We start from the raw sequence: 22,872 nt of genomic DNA on the forward strand, positions 1-22,872 counted from the left end.
ACCACAGTTGCTGTACCATTCCATAACTTCCCTGTCTCATTGGAACATACCTATGCAGAACTCCACACAAATATCCCCTGAACATTTGCCACATTTCTTCCGTACCTTTCCCTGAGAACATCTGTTCCCAATTTCAGCTTCCAAGTTCCTGCCTGATAGCCTCATAATTCCCCTTACTCCAATTAAACTCTTTTCTAACTTGTCTTTACCTATCTCTTTCTAATACTATTGTAAAGGAGATGGAATTATGATCACTATCTCCAAAATGCTTTCCCACTGAGAGTTTTGACACCTGACCAGGTTCATTTTCCAATACCAAATCAAGTTCAGTCTCTCCTCTTGCAGGGTTATCTACATACTGTGTCAAGAAACCTTCCTGAACACGCCTAACAAACTCCACCCCATCTAAACCCCTTAGTCTAGGGAGATGCCAATTGATATTTGGGAAATTAAAATCTCCCATCATGACAACTCCGTTATTATTACACCTTTCCAGGATCTGTTTCCCTATCTGCTCCTTGATATCCCTGTTACTATTGGGCAGCCTATAAAAACACCCAGTAGAGTGTTTACTACCCCAGAGAGCTATCTGAGTGGCAGCAGTGCTTTTGATGTGGAGGAATGCAGTAGAATGGTACAGAAAGCATTGACTTTGAAAGTAACGAATGAAAATCATTTATTGATTTACTGAGACACTGCACAGAATAGGCCCATCCCAGCCCTTCGAGCCACACTGCTTAGCGATACATTGATTTAACCTGAGCTTAACCACAGAGCAATTTACAATGACCAATTAATCTACCAACCCTTATGTCTTTGGAGTGTGGGAGGAAACACATGCTGCAACGGGGAGAACATACAAACTCATTACAGGCAGTGACGGGAATTGAACCCGGGTCAGTGGTACTGTAAAGTGTTGTACTAACCACTACGCTACCGTGCAGGCATTGCATGGTTTATTCTTGTAAATATTCTTATATTATGGATAAAGTTTATTTAATAAAAAATATCTACCTACCGTATCTATTTATTTGTCTTCTTCAGAATCAAAATCAGATTTAATATCATTGGCATATTTCAAGAAATGTACTATTTTCTTGACAGCAGTACAATGAAATACATGATAATAGAGAAAACAAAAGATGTACATTAAGTATATATATTTAGTAATATAATAGTGAATTTAAAATAAGTAGTGCAAAATAACAGAAATTAAAGAAGTGTGAGGTAGTGTTCATGGGTTCAATGACCATTTAGAAATCAGATGGCGGAGGGGAAGAAGCTGTTCCTGAATTGCTGAGGGTGTACCTTTAGGCTTCTGTACCTCCTTCCCGATGATAACAGTGAGAAGAGGACATGTCTTGGGTGGAGGGAATTCTTAATGATGGCTGCCACTTTCTTAGGGCACTGCTCCTTAAAGAGTCTTCGATACTCCAGAGGCTGGTGTCCATGACACAGCAGACTAGTTTTACAAGTTTCTGCAACTTATTTCAATATTGTGCAGTAGGCCCCCATGCCCATACCAGCTGGTGAGGCAGTCAGTCAGAATGCTTTCTATGGTACATTTGTCGAAGTTTTCAAGTGTTTTAGTTGACAAATCAAATCTCGTCAAACTTCTAATGAAATATAGCTGCTGTCTTGGCTTTATATGTTGCGTCCAGGTTAGGTCCTCAGAGATATTGATAACTGGAAATTTGAAATTACTCACTCTCTCCACATCTGATCCCTCTATGAGGATTGGTTTGTGTTCCCTCATCTTCCCCTTCCTGAACTCCAGATTCAGTTCCTTGGTCTTACTGATGTTGAGTGCAAGGCTGCTGTTGCAACGTCGCTGATGTATCTCACCCCTGTACACCCTCTTGTCAACATCAAAAATTTTGCCAATAATGATGGAATCATCAGCAGATTTATAGATGCTGCCTGAGCTCTGCCTAGCCACATAGTCATGGGTGTAGAGAGAGTAGAGCAGTGGGTAAGCACATATTCCTGTAGAGCACCAGTGTTAATTGTCAGGCAGAGAGGTTATTTTCAATCCACGTCAGTTGTGGTCTTCCAGTTAGGAAGTCAAGGATCCAGTTGCAGAGGGAGATACAGAGGCCCAGGTTTGGTAGCTTTTCAATCAGGACTGTAAGAAAGATGGTGTTAAATGCTGAGCTCTAGACAACAAACAGCATCCTGGCATCGGTCCAGGTGATCCAAGGTTGCATAGAGAGCCATTGAGATTGCGTCTGCTGTAGATCTATTACGGCGATAAGACATTGTTTTGGACATTGGTTGCTGTTCAGCCTTTATTTATGAAGAGTTTTTCATAAATTCTATTGTATTCCTATATTGTCCTGTAAATGCCTGAAATAAAATGAATCTCAGTATAGTATATGGTGACATCTATGTACTTTGATAATACGATAAGGAATGCTTATTGTTCCTTTACGAGACCACATCTTGGTAAGTTAGACTTCTTGGCTGTACTCCTACTACCTGCATACAGACAGAGCCCAAAGAGCAAGGTTCCAGAGATCAAGACAGCCAAGAAATTGTCGCCAGAGGCAGAGGAAAAATTACAGGTCTTCTTTGAGTCAGTGGACTGGGTTGTGTTCAAGCACTCATCTGAGGATCTGAGTGACTACACCAGGGTTGTAACAGACTTCATTAAAACAGCTGTAGATGAGTGTGTCCCAACAAAATTATTCAGGATTTACCCTAATCAGAAGCCCTGGATGAACGATGAAATCCAGAATTTGCTGAGGACCAGATCAGAGGCATTCAAGTCTGAAGATCAAGAATGTTACAAGATGTGCAGGTATGATCTCCAGAAAGCCACCTCATGGGAGAAACAGAGATTCTGGACCAGAATAGATTCAACGAGGGATGCTGAACAAATACGGCAGGGTTTGAATGCCATAACCACCTACAAAGCTAAATCTTCTGACCTAGGGGACAGCAGATCTTCCCTTCAGATGAGCTCGATGGCTTCTGAGCTCACTTTGACCACAAGAACAGGGAAGAACCATTGTGCACCCCTGTGTCTCCCGATGATCCTTTGATCTCAGTATCTGAAGATGACATGCAAACTGCATAAAAGAGAGTGAATCCAAGGAAAGCATCCAGTCCAGATGGAGTACCTAGCTGAGTACTGAAGACCTGTGCTGACCAACTGGCTGGTGTATTCACAGATACCTTCAACCTCTTCCTTCTACAGTGTGTGGTACCTACCTGATTCAAACAGGTTTCCACCAGTGCCTAGGAAGAGCATGGTAACCTACCTCAATGACTATCGCCCAATGGCACTCATATCCACAGTGATGAAGTGCTTTGAGAAGCTGGCGTTGAAATATATCAGCTCCTGTCTGAATGGTGACTTGGATCCATTCCAATTTGCCCATTAGAGCAATAGGTCCACAGCAGATGCCGACTCATCGTCTCCTCACACAATGCTGGAACATCTGGACAACAAAGATGCATACATCAGGATGTTCTTTATCGATTACAGCTCAGCATTTAATACCATCATTCCTTCAAAACTGATCAGCAGACTCCAAGATCTGGGCCTCACTAGCCTCTTGTGCAATTAGATCGCGGATTTCCTCACTTGCAGACTCCAGTCAGTTCAGAATGGCAAAAACATCTTCTCTACAATGTCCAGCAGCACAGGTGCACCATAGAGATGTGTGCTTAGCCCCCTGCTCTACTCGCTTTACACCTGTGACTGTGTGGCTAAGTATAGCTCCAACACCATATACAAGTTTTCTCTGACACCACCGTTGTGGGCCATGTCAAGGGTGGTGATGTGAGCACACAGGAGGGAGATTGAAAACTCAGCTGAGTGGTGTAATAACAACAATCTCTCAATCAATGTCAAAAAGATCAAGGAACTGATAGTAGACTTTAGAAGAGGAAACCAGAGGTCCACAAGCCAATACTCATCAGAGGATCAGAGATGGAGAGGGTCAGTAACTTTAATTTCTTGGGCATCACTATCACAAAGGACCTGTCCTGGTCACATCATATAAATGTAATTGAAAAGAAAGCGCAACAGCATCTCTACTTCCTCAGAAGTCTGTGGATATTCGACGTGTCATCAAGAACCTCGGCAAACTTCTAGTGATGTGTAGTGGACAGTGCTGACTGACAGCATTACAGCCTAGTATGGGAACACCAATGCCTTTGAGTGGAAAATCCAATTAAAGGTAATGGATTTGACCGAATACATCATGGGTAAGCTGTTCCAGCCATTGAGCACATCAACATGAAATGTTGCCATAGAAAAGCAGCATCCATTGTCAAAGATCCTCACCGCCCACACTCTTTTCTCACTGCTGCCATCAGATAGAAGGTTCAAGAGCCTCAGGACTCACACCACAGGTTCAAGAACAGTTACTACCCCTCAATCAATGGGCTCTTGGACAAAAGGAGCTAGCTACACTCATTCTATTTCTAGCGTCCCCACAACCAATTATCTCACTTAAATGACTCTTTATCTTGTTATTTCATGCTCTTGTTATTTATTGCTATCTATTTATGTTTGTATTTGCACAGTTTGTTATTCATTGATCCTGTTTACAATGACTGTTTTATAGATTTCCTGGTATGCCTGCAGGAAAACGGATCTCAGGGTTGTATGTGGTGACATGTATGTACCCTAATAATAAATTTTACTTTGAACACTAAGCTTTTAAATTTACTTTAATTTTGACTTTGAATTGAAAGGCAAATTGACCCTTCACCTCAGAAAGTGGCTCTTCTTGCTCCCTGAAAGTGGTTACTATGGTGATAGCATGACAGTGTGATTAGGGAGGCACAGTATCATAGCGGTTAGCACACCCATTTTACAGTACTGGTGACTGTGGTTCAATTCCCATCACTGCCTGTAAGGAGCTTGTACATTTCCCACATGACCATTTGCATTTCTTCCGGGTATTCCCATTTCCAAACGTAGTTCAAAGATATACTGGTTGCACGAAGAAAAAAGCGACTTGACTTGTATCGTAGGAAAGGCAGATAATAGTCCTGAAGATGAAGTAACTGGTTTACAAACAGAGGAAATGTATAGACAGGAGAGGCTGTTGATAGGGCAAAATTGCAGTCAACATGATGAGTTGCAATATAAAAAGAAGACAAAGCTGAAAAGGGCGAATGCAGGACTGGAGGTGTTGTATTTGAAAGTGCACAGTATATGGAATAATGCAGATGAATTTGTAGAATAGTTGCAGATTGGTAGGTATGGTGTTGCATGCATCATTGAATCATGGCTGAAATATTATATATGTCCAAGGATACACATTGTATCCAAAGGATAGGCAGGAAGGCAGGGGTGGGGTAGTGGGTTGGTGTTTCTCTGTTGCTCTGTTGGTAAACAATCAAATCAAATCATTAGAAAGAAGTGACATAGTGTTGGAAGGTGTTGAATCATTGTGGATAGAACTGAGGAATTGCAAGGGTAAAAAGTCCCTGAGGGGGGTTGCTTACAGACCCCCAAACAGTAGTAAGGACATGTCCTACAAATTACAATGGGAGAAAGAAAATGCATGCCAAAAGGACAACGTTATAATAGTCATGGGGAATTCAATATGCAGGTGTATCGGGAAAATCAGGTTGGTGTTGAATTCCAAGGGGAATTTCTATAGTACCTATGAGATGTAGAGCAGCTTGTGATTGAGCCCATTAGTAAGTGGATCAGCTATTCTGGATTGGGTGTTGTGCGATGAACCAGAATTGATTAGAGAGCTTGAGATAAAAGAACCCTAGGGGAAAGGTGATCATAATATGATTGAATTCACCCTGAAATTTGAGAAGGAGAAGCTGAAGTCAGAATTATCAGGATTACAGTTGAGTAAAGGGAATTACAGAGGCATGAGAGCGAAGTTTGCAAGATATGATTGTAAAAGAACACCGGCAGGGATGGTGGCAGAGCAGCAATGGCTGGAATTTCTGGAAGCAATTCAGAAGGCACAGGATATACATATCCCACAGAGGAAGAATTATCCTAAAGGAAAGATGCCACAACTATGGCTAACAAGAGTAATCAAATCCAAAATAAAAGTCCAAGAGAGGGCATATAATAAAGGAAAAAAGCAGTGGGAAGTTAAAAGATTGGGAAGTTTTCAAATACAACAGAAGGCAACTAAAAAATATTAAGAAGGTAAAGATGGAATATGAAAGTAAACTAGCCAATAATATCAAAGAGGATACCAAAATTTCTTCAGATTCATAAAGTGTAAGTGAGAGGCAACAGTGGATATCAGACTGCTGGAGAGCATTGCTGGAGAAGTAATAATGGGCGTCAATGAAATAGCGGACAAACTAAATTAGTGTTTTGCATCAGCCTTCACTATGAGGACACTCCACAGTATGGTGGAAATTCCAGGTGTCAGGGGGCATGAAGTTACCATCAACAGAGAGAATGCTCTTGGGAAACTGAAAGATAAGTCACCTGGACCAGATGGTGTACATCCCAAGGTTCCGAATGAGGTGACTGAAGAGATCATGGAGGCATTAGTGATGATCTTTCAAGAAGTACTAGATTCTGGAATGGTTCCACAGGACTGGAAAACTCCACTCTTCAAGAAGCCAGACAGGCAGAAGGAAGGAACACATAGACCAGTTATTCTGACCTCAGTGGTTGGGAAGTTATTGGAGTCGATTACTAAGGATGCGATCTTGGGATACTGAAAGACACATTATAAAACAGGCTGTAGTCAGCATGGTTCCTTCAAAAGAAAATCTTGCCTGATCAACCCTAATTCTTTGAAGAAGTAGCAAGCAAGATAGACAAAGGAGAATCAATTGATGCTGTGCACTTGGATTTTTTGAAGGTCTTTGACAAGAAGCCATACATGAGGCTGCTTAACAAGCTACAAGCCCATGGTATTACAGGAAAGATTCTAGCATGGATAAAGCAGTGACTGATTGGCAGGAGGCAAAGAATGAGAATAAAGGGAGTCTTTTCTGGTTGGCTGCCAGTGACTAGTGGGGTTCCACAGGCGTCTGTGTTGGGATCGATACTTTTGACGCTATATGTCAATGATATTATGATGGAATTAATGGCTTTATTGCAAAGTTGGCAGACAATATGAAGATAGGTGGAGGGGAAGAGCAGGTAGTTTTGAGGAAGTAGAGAGGCTACAGAAAGACTTAGATAGATTGGGAGAACGGTCGAAGAAATGGCAGATGGAATACAGTGTCAGGAAGTGTATGGTCTTGCACATTGGTAGAAGAAACAAAAGGGTCGAGTATTTTCTAAATGGAGAGAAAATATAAAAAACAGAGTTACAAAAGGACTAGGGAGTCCAAGTGCAGTATTCTCTAAAGGTTAATTTGCAGGTTGAGTCTGTGGTGAGAAAGGCAAATGCAATGTTAGCTTTCATTTCAAGTGGTCTAGAATATAAAAGCAAGGATGTAATGTTGAGACTTTATAAAGCACTGGTGAGGCCTCACTTGAACTGAGTTGAATTGAATTGACTTTATTTCTTACATCCTTCATGTACATGAGGAGTAAAAATCTTTATGTTATGTCTCCATCTAAATGTGCAATTTATAGTAATTTATAAGAAATAGTATGTACAACAGGATAGTCAATATAACATAGAAGTACAGTTGTGTCAACATGAGTTATGCAGTCTGATGGCCTGGTGGAAGAAGCTGTCCCAGAGCCTTTTGGTCCTGGTTTTTATGCAGCTGTACCACTTCCCGGATGGTAGCAGTTGGAACAGTTTGTGGTTGGGGTGACTCGGGTCCCCAATGATCCTTCGGGTCCTTTTTACAAACCTGTCTTTATAAATGTCCTGAATAGTGGGAAGTTCACATCTACAGATGTGGTAGGCTGTCCGCACCATTCTCTGCAGGGCCCTGCGATTGAGGGAAATAGAATTCCCATACCAGGCAGTGATGCAGCCAGTCAGGATGTTCTCAATTGTGCTCCTGTAGAAAGCTTTTAGGATTTGGGGACCCATACCAAACTTCTTCAACCATCTAAGGTGAAAGAGGCACTGTTGTGCCTATTTCACCACACAGCCGGTATGTACAGACCATGTGAGATCTTCAGTGATGTGTATGCCGAGGAACTGAAAGCTGTTCACCCTCTCAACCCCAGATCCATTGATGACAATAGGGATCAGCCTGTCTCCATTCCTCCTGTAGTCCACAACCAGCTCCTCTGTTTTTGTGACATTGAGGGAGAGTATTGTGAGCAGGTTTGGGCCTCTTATCTTAGAAAGGATGCACTGAAACTGGAGAGGATTCAAAGGATGTTCATGAAAATGATTCCAGGATTAAATAGCTTGTCATATGAAGAGTGTTTGATGGCTCTGCGTCTGTATTCACTGGAATTCAGAAGAATGAGGGGTGACCTCAGTGAAACCTATTGAATGGTGAAAGGCCACGATAGAGTGGATATGGAGAGTATATTTACTATAGGGGGGAGAGTCTAAGACCAGAGGGCACAGCCTCAGAATTGAGGGACATCCTTTTAGAACAGAGATGAGGTGGAATTTCAGTGCTGTATCCTGTCCAAGATACCACAGCTGCAGAGTCAGTTTAGCACTGTAGCCACAACTGCACTATCAGTTCAGTGCTGAGGTGAGTAACACTCATGGAGTAGTGAGCTGAACACCTGTTTGTCCTTCACCCTTGATCTTTTTACTCAGGCTTGGCACTTAAAGTGGCCGAACATATGTTCATTATCCTCTCTTGAGCACAGGCCCCCCGTTTCAATCCGGCATGAAGTCTGCTTCAACAATGGCTGCAACGTCCATACCTGCAGTTTTGAGAATCCAATTAATCGAAACCTTTAGGGTGCCATAAAAATGCCAGTTTTTACAAATGGTTCAAAATCACAGCCCCAAAGAGAAATTACAGTGTTCATTGTCCAGATAGAGCATATTTGACAGAAAAGTTCTTAGTTTTACTTGCTCGCTTAAGAACAGCTTTCAGATAATAGGGTGACCAAAATTGTACTCAATATCCCAAGCACAACCTCACCGATATCTTATGGAACTGCAAAATATTGTCCAAACTCCTGTATTCAATGCCCTGACTGCTGAAAACCAGGAGGCCAAATGCCTTCTTCACTACGTTCACTACTTTGTTGACATGTCCAAGCATCGAACAGTTGATGCACCATCAATAACTCACTCTGAGACGTAAGAAGCGAGGTATCGGCTTTTATTGACTGGAAGCATGAACAACACTACATCCTGGAGAATGAGGCCGGGCATCAGGCCTCAATCGCCTTTATACAGGGGTCTGAGGGAGGAGCCACAGGAGCAGTCCAGACAGGTATATGTAGTTCACCACAACAGCAAAGGTGAAGTGACAGGAATTTGAAGGAGAGGTGGGCACCAGAGAGGACAGTAAACAGAGCCGAAGAGAAAGTAAGTCTGTGAGCTTGTGCAGTAGACTGGTAAGGAAGTGGCCAACACAACAAGAATTACAGTTCATAGGTTCAGGGTGAAAGGTGAAATATTTAAAGGAAACATGAGGGGGAGCTCCTTCATTCAGAGAGCGGTGAGAGTGTGGAATGAGCTACCAGAGGAAAAATTTAAGAGAAATTTGTATAGGTACCTGGATGGGAGGGATATGGAGGGAGTGATCTGGATGTGGGTCAATAGGACCAACCAGAATAAAAGATCAGCTTGGACTAGTTGGGCCAAAGAGCCCATTTTTGGGTTGTAGCTATCTATTACACTTTGACAATCAATTAAATCATCTGATATAACCATATAACAATTACAGCACAGAAACAGGCCATCTCGGCCCTTCTAGTCCATGCCGAATGCTTACTCTCACCTAGTCCCACCTACCTGCACTCAGCCCATAACCCTCCATTCCTTTCCTGTCCATATACCTATCCAATTTTTTTTTTGTAATGATGTAATGATATGAACCCCATGGTAAGAGCTTTAAGGTGCTCTTACCTGGACTCGAGGAGATTGACAAAATATAATAACATTATCAAGATCCAGGATTGTTTGATGTCATTTCCAGTATGCAGGTGAAAAGAAAAATAACATAATTGTTACTTTGAAGCACAAAAAGCACAATAATAAAAAAAACAATGGATATATAAAAACATTAGATAGCTGATAATAGTCCATTTGGTCCATTGAGTCTGCTCCACCATTATATCATGGCTGATCCATTTCCCTCTTAGCCCCAGTCTCCTGCCTTCATCCCACCACACTATCCCTCATATCCCTTCATGTCTTGACCAATTAAAATCTATCTGCCTTAAAAATAGGTATAGATGGCCTCCGCAGCTGCCTGTGGTAAAAAAAATTTCACAGTTTCACCACTCTCTCGTGAGAGAACTTCCTCTTCAACTCCATTCTAAAAGGAGACCCCTCTCTTCTGAGGCTGTGTCCTCTAGTCTTAGACCCTCCCACCATAGAAAACATCCCTCATACTTCTGAATTCTAGGGAATACAGGCCCAGAGCTATCTCTTCATATGACAAGCTGTTTAATCCTGGAATCATTTTTGTGAATCTCCTTTGAACCCTCTCCAGTTTCAGTATATCCTTCTTAAGCTAAGCCAAAACTGCATACAGTTGTGCAGTATGGCTCCAAGTGAGGTCTCACCAATGTTTTATAAAGTCTCAACATTACATCCTTGCTTTTATATTCTTATCCTCTTGAAATGAATGCTAACATTGCATTTGCTTTCCTCACCGCAAACTCAACTTGCAAACTAACCTTTAGAGAATCCTGCACTTGGACTCTCTAGTCACTTTGTAATGCTTTTTTTTGTATTTTCTCTCAACTTAGAAAATAGTCGACCCTTTCATTTCTTCTATCAAAGTGCATGACCATACACTTCCTGACACTATATTCCATCTGCCATTTCTTTGGCCGTTCTCCCAATCTGTCTAAGTCCTTCTGTAGTCTCTCTACTTCCTCAAAACTACCTACTTTCCACCTATCTTTATATCATCTGCAAACCTTGCAACAAAGCCATTAATTCCATCATAAAATCACTGACATGTAGTGTCAAAAGAATCAGTCCCAACACAGACCCCTGTGGAACACCACTAGTCACTGGCAGCCAGCCAGAAAAGACTCCCTTTATTCTCTCTCTTTGCCTCCTGCCAATCAGCCACTGTTTTGTCCATACTAGAATCTTTCCTGTAATACCATGGGCTTGTACCTTGTTAAGCAGCCTCATGTATGACTTCTTGTCAAAGACCTTCAGAAAATCCAAGTGCACAGCATCGACTGATTCCCCTTTGTCTATCTTGCTTGTTACTTCTTCAAAGAATTCTAACAGATTTGTCAGAGAAGAATTTCCTTTGAGGAAGACATGCTGACTATGGACTATTTTATCATGTGCCTCCAAACAGCCTGAAATCACATCCTTGATGATGAGAGGCATTGATCGTGTGGATAGTCAGAGGCTTTTTCCCAGGGCTGAAATGGTTGCCACATGAAGACACAGGTTTAAGGTGCTGAGGAGTAGGTACAGAGGAGACGTCAGGGGTAAGTTTTTACTGTTGAGTGCTTGGAATGGGCTGGAAGCAACTGTGGTGGAGGTGGATACGATAGGGTTTTTTAAGAGGCTTTTAGATAGGTACATGGAGCTTAGTAAAATAGAGGGCTGTAGGTAAGCCTAGTAATTTATGAGGTAGGGACGTATTCGACACAACTTTGTGGGCCGAAGGGCCTGTATTGTGCTGTCGGTTTTCTATGTTTCTATGTTTTTATGTTAACGGTTGACTCCAACATCTTCCCAGCCACTGAGTTCCGACTAACTAGCCGATAATTTTCTTTCTTCTGCCTCTCTTCCTTCTTGAAGAGTGGCGTGACATTTGTAATTTTCCAGTCTTCTGGAATCATACTAGAATCTACTGTCTCTTGAAGGATCATTACTAATGCCTCCACAGTCTCTTCAGCCAGCTCCTTCAGAACCCTGGGATGTACACCATCTGGTCCAGGTGACTTATCCACCTTCAGTCCTTTCAGTTTCTCAAGAATCTTCTCCCTACTAATGGTAACTTCACACACTTCATGACTCCTAATACCTGGAATTTCCGCCAAACTGCTAGTGTCTTCCACAGTGCACACTGATGCAAAATACTTATTCAATTAGTCTGCTATTTCATTGTTCACCATTACTGCCTCTCCAGCATCATTTTCCAATGGCCCGATATCCACTCTTTCCTCTCTTTTACACTTTATATATCTAAAGAAACATTTGGGATCCTCTTTTAATATTATTGGCCAGCTTACTTTCATATTTGATCTTTACCTTCTTAATAACTTTTTAGTTGCCTTCTGTCAGTTTTTAAAAGCTTCCCAATCCTCTAAATTCCCATTAAATTTTGCTCTATTATACTCCCTCTCTTTGGCTTTTATGCTGGATTTGACTTCTTTTCTTAGCCATGGTTGTGACATTTTGTCTTTAGAATACTTCTTCCTTTTGGGATATATATATATATATCTCCAGAAATTCCAGCCATTGCTGCTCTGCTGTCATCCCTGCCGGTGTTCTTTTCCCATCAATTCCGGCCAAATCTTCTGTCAGGGCTCTGTAATTCCCTTTACTCCACTGTAATATTGATACATCTGACTTCAGCTTGTCCTTCTCCAATTTCAGGGTGAATTCAATCATATTATGATCACTTGCCCCTATGTATTTTTAAGCTTAAGCTCTCTGATCAATTCTGGTTCATTGCATAACACTCAATCCAGAATAGCTGATCCCCCTAGTGCACTCAATCGCAAGCTGCTCGAACAAAAACATCTTGTAAACATTATAGGAATCCCCCCTCTTGGAATCCAGCACCAGTCTAATTTTCCCAATCTACCTGCATATTGAAATCCCCCATGACTATTGTAACATTGTGCCTCTGGCATGCATTTTCCATCTCCCATTGTAATTTGTAAACTACATCCTTACTATTGTGTGGGGGTTTGTATACAGCTCCCATCAGGGTCTTTTAACTCTTACAGTTCCTTAGCTCTATCCACAATGATTCAACATTTTCCGATTCTATGTCACTTCTTTCTAATGATTTAATTTCATTTTTAGCCAACAGAGCCATGCCACCCCCTCTGCCTTCCTGCTCATCCTTTTGATACAATGTGTATCCTTGAACATTAAGCTCCCACTATAATCTTCTTTAAGCCATGATTCAATGATGCCTACAACATCATACATGCCAAACTGTAACTGTGCTACAAGTTCATTAACCTTATTCTGTATATGGTGTGCATTCAAACATAACACCCTCAGTCCTATGTTCACCCTTCTCGATTTTGTCCGCCTTTTACGTTGCAACTCATCCTATTGCATTCAATTTTGCCATATAATCGGCCTCCCCTTGCTGGGAGTGTCATTACCCATTGTCTCTGTTTGTAAACCAACTACCACACCTTCAGCCCTATCACTCCGGTTCCCATCCCCCTGCCAAATTAGTTTAAACACACCCGAATAGCTCTCGCCATCCTATCTGCAAGGGTATGTCCACAAAGTGATGTTGTCACAGGAGTGTCTGTACACAAGGTGACTCTGACAGGAAATGATGACGTAGTAGTGGATGGGGATGTGGAGGTGTGGGTTAGTGGGTTGACGTGTTGATCAGCCTTACTGCTTGGAGAATGTGACTGCTTTTGAATCTGGTGGTCCTGGTGTGGACGCTATGTAGCCTCCTCCTTGATGGGAACGGGACAAGCGGTCTGTGAGCAGGGTGGGGATGATCCTTCATGATGTTGCTAGCCCTTTTCCGACACCTTTCTGTATATACGTCTTAGATGGTGGGTAGGTTGGTGAAGAGAGGCAGGTGAACAGTGTGGGGATGGGACAATGGTGAGTGTTTTGCAGAAATGGATACGAATGGTTATTTATTGGGAATAAGGCCAAGGCTACCATTTAATAGGTGTTTGAGGATGCCCTTGGGGAAATTGCAGAGAAGTGAACGAAGATATGACTTTGAGATCAAGGTTAGAATCATACAATAACACAAGCCTTCACTAGCCATCTACCTTTCAGCAAGCGTGCTCTTTAATTAATCTTTCTGCGGAGATGAATCACCGCACTGAAGTTCATTTTTAAGTGGTTATACTGTGTAACGTATTCATCCCGTAGCATTCTTCCAAATGCCGTAAAGTTACTGCAGTACATTGACAAGAACATTTAAAGTATTCTGAAAACACTCGGGTCAACATACACTCAGGAACAACTTTATTAGATATCTGCTGTACTTGCTAAAGTGGACACAAAGTGTATGTTCATGATCTTCTGCTGCTGTAGCTCACCCAGGTCTGGGTTCAACGTGTTGTGCGTTCAGAGGTGCTGGTCTGCACACCAATGTGTGGTTATTTGGATTACAGTCCTCTTCCCGTCAGCTTGAACCAGTCTGAACATACTCCTCTGACCTCTTTCATTAGCAAGGCATTTTTGCCCACAGAACTGACATGCACTGTATGCTGTTTTTTGGACCATTTTCTGTAAACTTTAAAGATTATTGTGTGTGGAAACCCTAGGAGGCCTGCAGTTTCTGAGATAAGTATTCCACCTCATCTGGCAAAAAGAATCATTCCATGGTCAAAGTTACTTAGATTGCATTTCTTCCCCATTCTGATGTTTGGTCTGAACCTCTTGACCGTGTTTGCAGGCTTTTATGCATTGAGTTGCTGCCACATGATCGTCTGCTTAGATATTCGCATTAACGAGCAGGCATGCTTGTGTACCTAACTAAGTGACCACTGAGTGGAAATAAGTTGGAGTATAGCTAATCTAATTGGCCATGTTTCACAAACAGTGACTTGTACCTCATGCAAAACTTCCCAGGAGGAAGGAAAGAGTAGCCAAAGAACGTATGTACTTGCAAAGGCCGGTGATTGCAGGAGTCCTAAGGTGGAATGACGGCTCTGGGCCTGTATTTGTTGGAGTTTAGAAGAGTAAGAAGAAGGGGATCTTATTGAAACCTACTGAATATTGAAAGACCAAGATAGAGTGACATAGAGAAAATATTTCCTAGAGTGGGAGAGTCTAGGACCACAGGGCACAGCCTCAGAATATGACATCCCCTTAGAAAAGAGCTGAGGAGGAATTTCTTTAGCCAGAGGGTGGTGAATCTGGGGAATTCATTGCCACAGACAGCTGTGGATTCCTTGTTCTTGAGAATCTTTAAAGTGGAGGTTGATACGTTCTTGATTAAGCAGTGTGTCAAAAGTTATGGGGAGAAGGCAGAATGATGCAGAGAGGGATAATAAATCAGCAATGACTGAATGACGGAGCAGACTCTATGGGCCAAATGGTTCAATTCTGCTCCTATGACTTATAAGACCATAACGGCATAATGAAAATTTTCTTCCCCTTTGTCTGTGAATGTGGTCAATTCCGACATAGCATTTTCTTATCGTAACTCCTAACTTTACAGACAGCTCACTCACTTTTTGATTACTCATTCTACAGATCTGAAAAATCCATCAAACATTAAACATTCTTAAGTACTCTTCAGTCATAAGTTGATTGAGAAAATCAATTTAGATCCACAAAAAGCCTTAAAAGTTCACAGAAGGAAAGTCGTTAACTTTGAACCCGGCAATTCAAATGGTGGAAAAGTGGAAGTTCAGAAAATCTAATGTTCACGTAAATTTGACTGTCTATGAACAGCCTTCAATAAATTAGTCAGAATCATCGGAGAAACAGATTACATTTCTGACTGGAAACATAAAAGCTTCTGAAAATGCTACTTGCCGTGTTTAGTCCTATTTTTCAAGGACAACTTATTGATGATCCTCTGAAATCTCATCCGTGATTTATTGATTGACATGAAATACAAGCCATAAAAAGGGAAATATTTGATGGACACCAGGCACCACATCCTTATTTCTTGTTAAGATAAGGAAATGTTATTTGTAAGAAGTAAACTAAATTATTTTCAAACTTTTGGTAAATTGTTTAGAGTTTAGAAAATGTGTATCATATTCAGAATCAGGATCAGGTTTAATTTCACTGGCATATGTTGTGATATTTGTTGTTATGTGGCAGCAGTACATTGCAATGCATAATAATAAATATTATTGTAAATTACAGTAAGAAGTATATCTTATATTAAAGTAAAAAAGTAGTGCAAAAAGAGTAAAAAATAGTAGTGGCGGAGTGTTCATGGTTTTAATGTCCATTCAGAAATCTGATGGCAGAGGGGAAGAAGTTATTCCTGAATCATTGAGTGAGTGCCATTAGGCTCCTGTACCTCCTCCCTGATATTAGCAATGCAAAAAAGGCATGTCCCTCATCTCATATTTATCTGTGATAATGAAAAAACAGTACTGTTCAAATATTCTTACATTCTCTCCTTCGCCAGAACCACACCATCCCATATACAATATGAGAGAGTACAGCACAGGACAGGCCATTCAGCTCACGATTCTAATTTGTAGTAAATATCCTCCTGCTGTGTCCCATTAACAGCCACCATATTCATGTGTCTATCTATAAGCATCATAAATTTCACCAAACTGCCTGCATCCATTACTACTCTGATTACCCAGTCCATGCACCCACCACACTCTGCATATATAAAAATCTTGCTGCTCACATCACATTTAGATTTCCCCTCTCTAACATTAAAATTACATCCTGTCGTATGAGACATTTCTAGCCTGGGGGAAAGAATCTGATTGTCTACCCTATCCAAGAGTCCCATGGCAGCTCTGTCTGGGTATACTCAAGGAAGGATTTCTCAAACCTCTGCTGAAAGGTCTCTCCAAGATGAGAAACTGAAAGATTTTTTGACAACTTTGTTCTCAATCAAACTAAATTAAAACTAATTAAATGCTTCATTTGCTAATGGCAGCTACAATGTACCACTCTGAATCATATCACTCTTTCAATAAGTACAATTTAGCAAAATGTTTCCTTGAAAGACCATTAAATCCATTCTCCTGAGGTCTTGTCACAATAGTGGGCTAGTAGTCCTGCTACATTAACCCAGTTATTTTACCTTGAGTGTAGATACAGGGGTAACATAATTGCTTGTAAACATGTTTACATAGGAAACTATGCTTCTGCTTTGTTGGTACTCAAAAGGCCCCATACGCTTTCTCATGTGGTCACTTTTCAAATATTTAACCCAGGCAACCTGTTCATATTCTATACCTTCACAGTATGGTCCGGGTCAATTTTGACCCAGCCCAAGAATCCCCTCATAACAAGTGTCTATATCAAATTTTGAACCACAGATCTATTTAGAATGTATAAATCACCTATCTGACATTAATAAATGGGTGATTAATCCTTAATTAATGTTTCAGAGATCTAAAATCCATTTCAATAGATACGGGTCAAATTTGACCCGGAACAGCCTCAATGCACAAAAATTTGTAGCACCTGTACAAAAGTATAAAATCTTTAAATATTTTCATTTTTGTGCATTTTGGGTCACTTTAGGAAAATTCATTAAATTCTGGCTAAAAAAAATGGCATCTAGGGTGTTTTTACTGCTGTCAAATGTCAAACCCGGTCAAATTTGACCCGAACAGTACATAAGGGTTAATGATTCACTTTAAAGTTCAAAGTTCAAAGACAATTTATTATAAAAGAATATATGCCACCATTCTATTCTATGTTCTATTATGGAGGAATTTAAGGTGGGGGATTATACAGGAGGCAGGGTTTAAGGGTCAGCACAACATTGTGGGCCAAAGGGCCTGTACTGTGCTGTACTGTTCTATGTTCTGTGTTCTATATTCTACCCTGAGATTCATTTTCTTGCAGGTAATCACAGTAGTAAATTGTGTGTTAATAGTATAGTAGTTCAGACATGGACTGACGAAGAACAGGCTTTTTGTGTGGTTGGTCATGTCTAACCAAACTTACAGAGTTTTTAGAGGAAGTTACCAGGAAAGTGGATGAAGTCAAGGTAGTTGATATTATCTACATGGACTTTAGTAAGGCATTTGACAGGGTCCTGCATAGGATGTTGGCCAAGAAGGTTCAGTTGCTTGGCATTCAGGATGAGGTAGTAAATTGGATTAGACATTGGCTTTATGGAAGAAGTCAGAGAGATGTAGTAGAGGGCTGCCTCTCTGACAGGAAGCTTGTGACTAGTGGTATGCCACAGGGAACAGTGCTGGATCAGCAAATTTGCAGATAATACCAAGATTGGGGGGTGTAGTGGACAGTGAGGAAGGCTATCATGGCTTGCAGAGTTATCTGCGTCAGCTGGAAAAAGGAGTTCAGAAATGGCTGATGGAATTTAATACAGACAAGTGTGAGGTCTTGCACTTTGGTAGGACCAACCAGGATAGGTCTTAGACAGTGAACGGAAGGGCACAGAGGAGTGTGGTAGAACAAAGAAATCTGGGAATACATGTCCATAATTCATTGACAGTTGGTAGGGTTGTAAAGAAAGTTTAGGCACACAGGCTTTCATAAATCAATGTATTGAGTACAGGAGATGGGATGTTATGTTGAAGTTGTACAAGATGTTGATCTGGCTTACTTTGGAGTACTGTATGTAGTTTTGGTCACCAACATACAGGAAAGATGTAAATAAGTTGGAAGGGTACAGAGAAAATTTACAAGGATGTTGCCGGGTAGGAGTTAGGAGGACAAATTGAATAGATCAGGACTACATTCTTCAGAACATAGAAGACTGAGAAGAGCTTTGATAGAGGTATACAAAATTATGAGAGGTATAGATAGGGTAAATGCAAGTAGGCTTTTCCCACTAAGGTTGGGTGGAACTACGACCAGAGGTAATGGGTTTAGGGTGAAAGGTGAGAAGTTTAAGGGGAAACTTCTTCACTCAGAGGGTCACAAAAGTGTGGAATGAGCTGCCAGCACAAATGGTGCAGGCGAACTCGCTTTCAATGATTAAGAGAAGCTTTGATAGGTACATGGATAGTAGGGGTATGGACAGCTATGGTCTCGACACAGATCGGTGAAAGTAGGCAGTGTTTCTGTAGAGCCTGTTTTTGTGCTGCACTTTTCTACAACTCTACTGTAGTGTTATTGTTGTCTGACAATATTATTGTCACAGGTGCATCAAACAATACAGTAAAATGTGTCTTTATCATCATTGCCCTGGGAAAAAGTCTCCTGAGATGAAGTAGCCTGAAGGGCAGAATTAGGCACCAGCTCAGGGCAAAGTAAAAGAATCAGAATCAGAATCAGGTTTAATATCACTGGCATTTGTTGTAAAATCTGTTGTTTTGCAGCAGCAATCCACTGCAATCCCTAATAAAAAAAAATATAAATCACAGTAAGAAATATACATAAAGATTAAATAAAGTAACTAGTGCAGAAAGAGAGCAATAAAAGTGTGATACTGTTTATACAGTACTACGTCTTAATACTCCATACCAAAAGTCTTGGATACATACTGTATATAAAGCTAGGGTACATAAAACTTTTGCACAGTACTGCATTTGTCAACGTGGAGCAGAGAGTGAGGTTGTAAATCAGGTAGGAGCAGAGGATGTTGGGAATGGTGGGGTTGAAGCACTATGGAGGGGTTGGGGGTTTGGGTCAGGTAGCAGAGAACGAGTGCCAGGATTGGGAAGTAGCACGGGCACAGACACACCCAGCATGGAGACTCCAGGCTAGATCAATTGGTTTATCGATTGCTACAGAACGTCTCTCTGATGCTTGCTGTCCCCTCCCTCTCCCTTCCCCTTTTCCAAACTAAGTACATTATCTGTTCAGAAATCTGATGGTGGAGGGAAAAATGCTGTTCCTGAAACACTAAGTGGTTGTCTTCAGGCTTCTGTACCCCATCTTTGATGGTAGCAATGAGAAGAGGACATGTCCTGAGTGATGGGCATCACTAATGATGAATGCGGACTTTTTGAGGCATCGTCTTTTGAAGGTGCCCTTGATGCTGGGGAGGCTAGTGCCCATGATGGAACTGTCTGTGTTTACAACCTTCTGCAGTTGTTTCCAATCTTGTGCAGTCGCCCCTCCATACCAGACAGTAAGAATGCTTTCGACGGTACATCTGTAGAAATCTGAGAGAACGATCTTTCAGAACCACACAAGATGCTGTTGAAGATTATGATTAATCTACAACAACGGCTCAAATCTAATTCAAAATATTAACATGGTGCCAAAAGCAACTGAATTACCTTAATGGAGCTGAACACGCAGTTGTCATGCCAACTCTGTGCAGATTAAACCATGATGAAAAGCGGATTAATTTTTCGAAGAACTGATTATACTAGTTAAGTTTGATAAACTGATTTGCCTTGAAAACCCACATGTTGAAACATGGGAAATTGGAACAAGCTGGGTAGGCACTATTGTTAGCACAGCCTGATGGGCCAAACGCCAAGTAGCCCTGATGCATTACTCTATGACCAACACAAAATGCTGAAGGAACTCAACAGGTCAGGCAGCATCTATGGAAAAGAGCAGACAGTCAACAGTTCAGGCTGAGGCTCTTTGTCAGGACCCGATGAAACATCAACTTTTTATTCCTCTCCACAGATACTGTCTGACCTGCTGGGTTCCTCCAGCAATTTGTGTGTGTCACTCTGGATTTCCAGAATCTGCAGTATCTCTTGTGTTTATGATTTGCTCCGCAGTATGACTTGATGTTTAAACAACTTTACCAATCCAGCAGCAACAGAAACGTGTGTTACAGGTGATCTTTGGAAAACCACAGAGTTAATCTTGTGTGCTAGAACCTAAAATATGGAACAATACATCACAAGGACAACTCCTTCAAGCTGCGATGTTGTGCTTTTAACATGTTGTAAGGTTTCTCTGCTGTGTAACATGCTGTAAGGTTTCACTGATAACTTAATGGTTTCTCTGTAGCAGCAAGGTTCGGGTTATGACTAGAGATAACGGGATTTGGAATGCTGGGGGCCTTTCTTATGAGTCTGGGAGAGAGATTTTTGCGGTCTTTTGCTGGGGGGAAATGAGGAGAGAAGACGCAAATGGAGAGAGTTGGTAGACCGCTGGACAGAGAGGACTTGAAGCGAGGGTCCGAAGGGCTGTGACAATCGAAGGAGGTCGATGGCGGACGAACGGCTTATCAGTGAGCTCCAACATTGCACAATAAATTGTTTCACAAGAGTGGGCCCTTTCTCTTATTTTTTGTTTTCTTTCCTAACCATATAGTCAAAGTAAGAATTATAAAGTTTAATCTTTTAACTGCATATTGTGTACTGTTTGTTATTTCGGAGTACTGATTTGTAACAGGGAACACATCACGTAGCATCCAACCAAACAAAATTTCTTAAGTTTGGCTGGGCCGGGGGCTATCACCCATTAGATTAAGCCACTAGCCAAAACGAGAGTTAACATGCTCAATGGATTAAACCAGCGATACCTTATCTCTTCTGCATGCCAGAGACCATATCCTTCCAAAGCAACACAGACAAAAAGCTAGAGTTACTTAGCAGGGCAGGCAGCATTCATGGAAATGAATAAACAGCCGAACTTTTAGGCCAAGACCCTTCTTCAGGACTGAGAAGGAAGAGGAATGATGCCAGAATAAAAAGGTTGGTGGAGGGGAAGGAGACTAACTGGAAGGTGATAGTTGAAACCAAGTGGGTGGGAAAGGACAAGGGCTGGAGAAGAAGGAATCTGGTGGAAGAGAAGAGTGGACCATGGGAGGTAAGAAAGGAGGGAAGTGACAGGCAGGAGAGAAGAAGTAAATGGTCAGTGGGGAATAGAGGAAGTTGGGGGTGGTGGTGGTGGAGTTTGTTTATCAGAAGGAGAAATCAATATTTACGCCATCAGGTTGGATGGTACCCAGACAGGATATAAGGTGCTTCTCCTCCACCCTGAGGGTAACCTCATCTTGGCACAAGAGGAGGCCACGGATCGACACTCTGGAGCGAGAATGAGAATCAGAAATAGGTTGTTTGGAGGTGGGAATCCCTCCATTGTTTTTCACAAGGATGCATGGGGAGTACATGGAATGAGCTGCCAGAGTAAGTGGTTGATGCAGGTATCATTGTAACCAGCAGTTAGCGTGAAACTTTACATCCCAACTGTAAGATCAGTGATCGATTCCCAATGATGTCTGTAAGGAGTTGTATGTTCTCCAAACTTGGATTACTACTTGGATTTCCTCTGGGTCCTGAGGTTTTCTCCCATATCCCAAAGACATACAGCTTAGGATTAGGGTCCTCCTTCCCTATATCCTATGGTACACTCTTGTCTCCCTTCAGATTCCTTCTTCTCCAGCCCTTTACCATTCCAACCCAGCTGGCTTCACATTATCACCTTCTAGTTATCCTCCTTCCCCTCCCCCCACCATTTTATTCTGGTGTCTTCCCCTTCCTTTTCAGTCCTGATGAAGGGTCTGGACCCAAAACATTGAATGTTTATTAATTTCCATGGATGCTAAGTTCCTCCCGTACTTTGTGTTAGGGTTGATGTGATATGATGGAATCAATGCATTTCACTATGTTTTTTGATGTGCCTGTGACAAATAAAGCTGATCTGTTATCAGTTAAGAAATACCTGGATAGAGAGATGGGGGGGGGGGGGGGAGGCTTAGGAGGGATATTCTCCAAGCACAGGAAATTGGTTCTAGCTGGGTGGGCACTGTGGTCAGCATGGTCTGGTTGGGCCGAAGGGCCTGTATCTATGCTGCATTGATCTATTACCAACCTGACAGAATGTATGTGAAGCATGTAAGCTAAAGGATGCTCTAAGAGTCTCTTGACATCTCTTGTTTGCTTGAAATTTATTTGCTAAAGGATTCAAGATTCAAGATTGTTTAATGTCATTTCCTGTATACAAGGATAAAGGAGAACAAGATAATAGTTACTCTGGATCCAATGCAGCACAAATAAACAAAACACAATAAGACAAAGAACAATAATAAAGAAACCACACTATATACAATTTGGATACTGTTGTGGGCATTAACCTCCCGGGGGAATACCACAGAGACCGGGTAACTGGCATAGAG

The sequence above is a fragment of the Hemitrygon akajei genome, chromosome 10 (assembly GCF_048418815.1).
Source record: "Hemitrygon akajei chromosome 10, sHemAka1.3, whole genome shotgun sequence".
In the NCBI taxonomy this organism is placed as follows: domain Eukaryota; kingdom Metazoa; phylum Chordata; class Chondrichthyes; order Myliobatiformes; family Dasyatidae; genus Hemitrygon; species Hemitrygon akajei.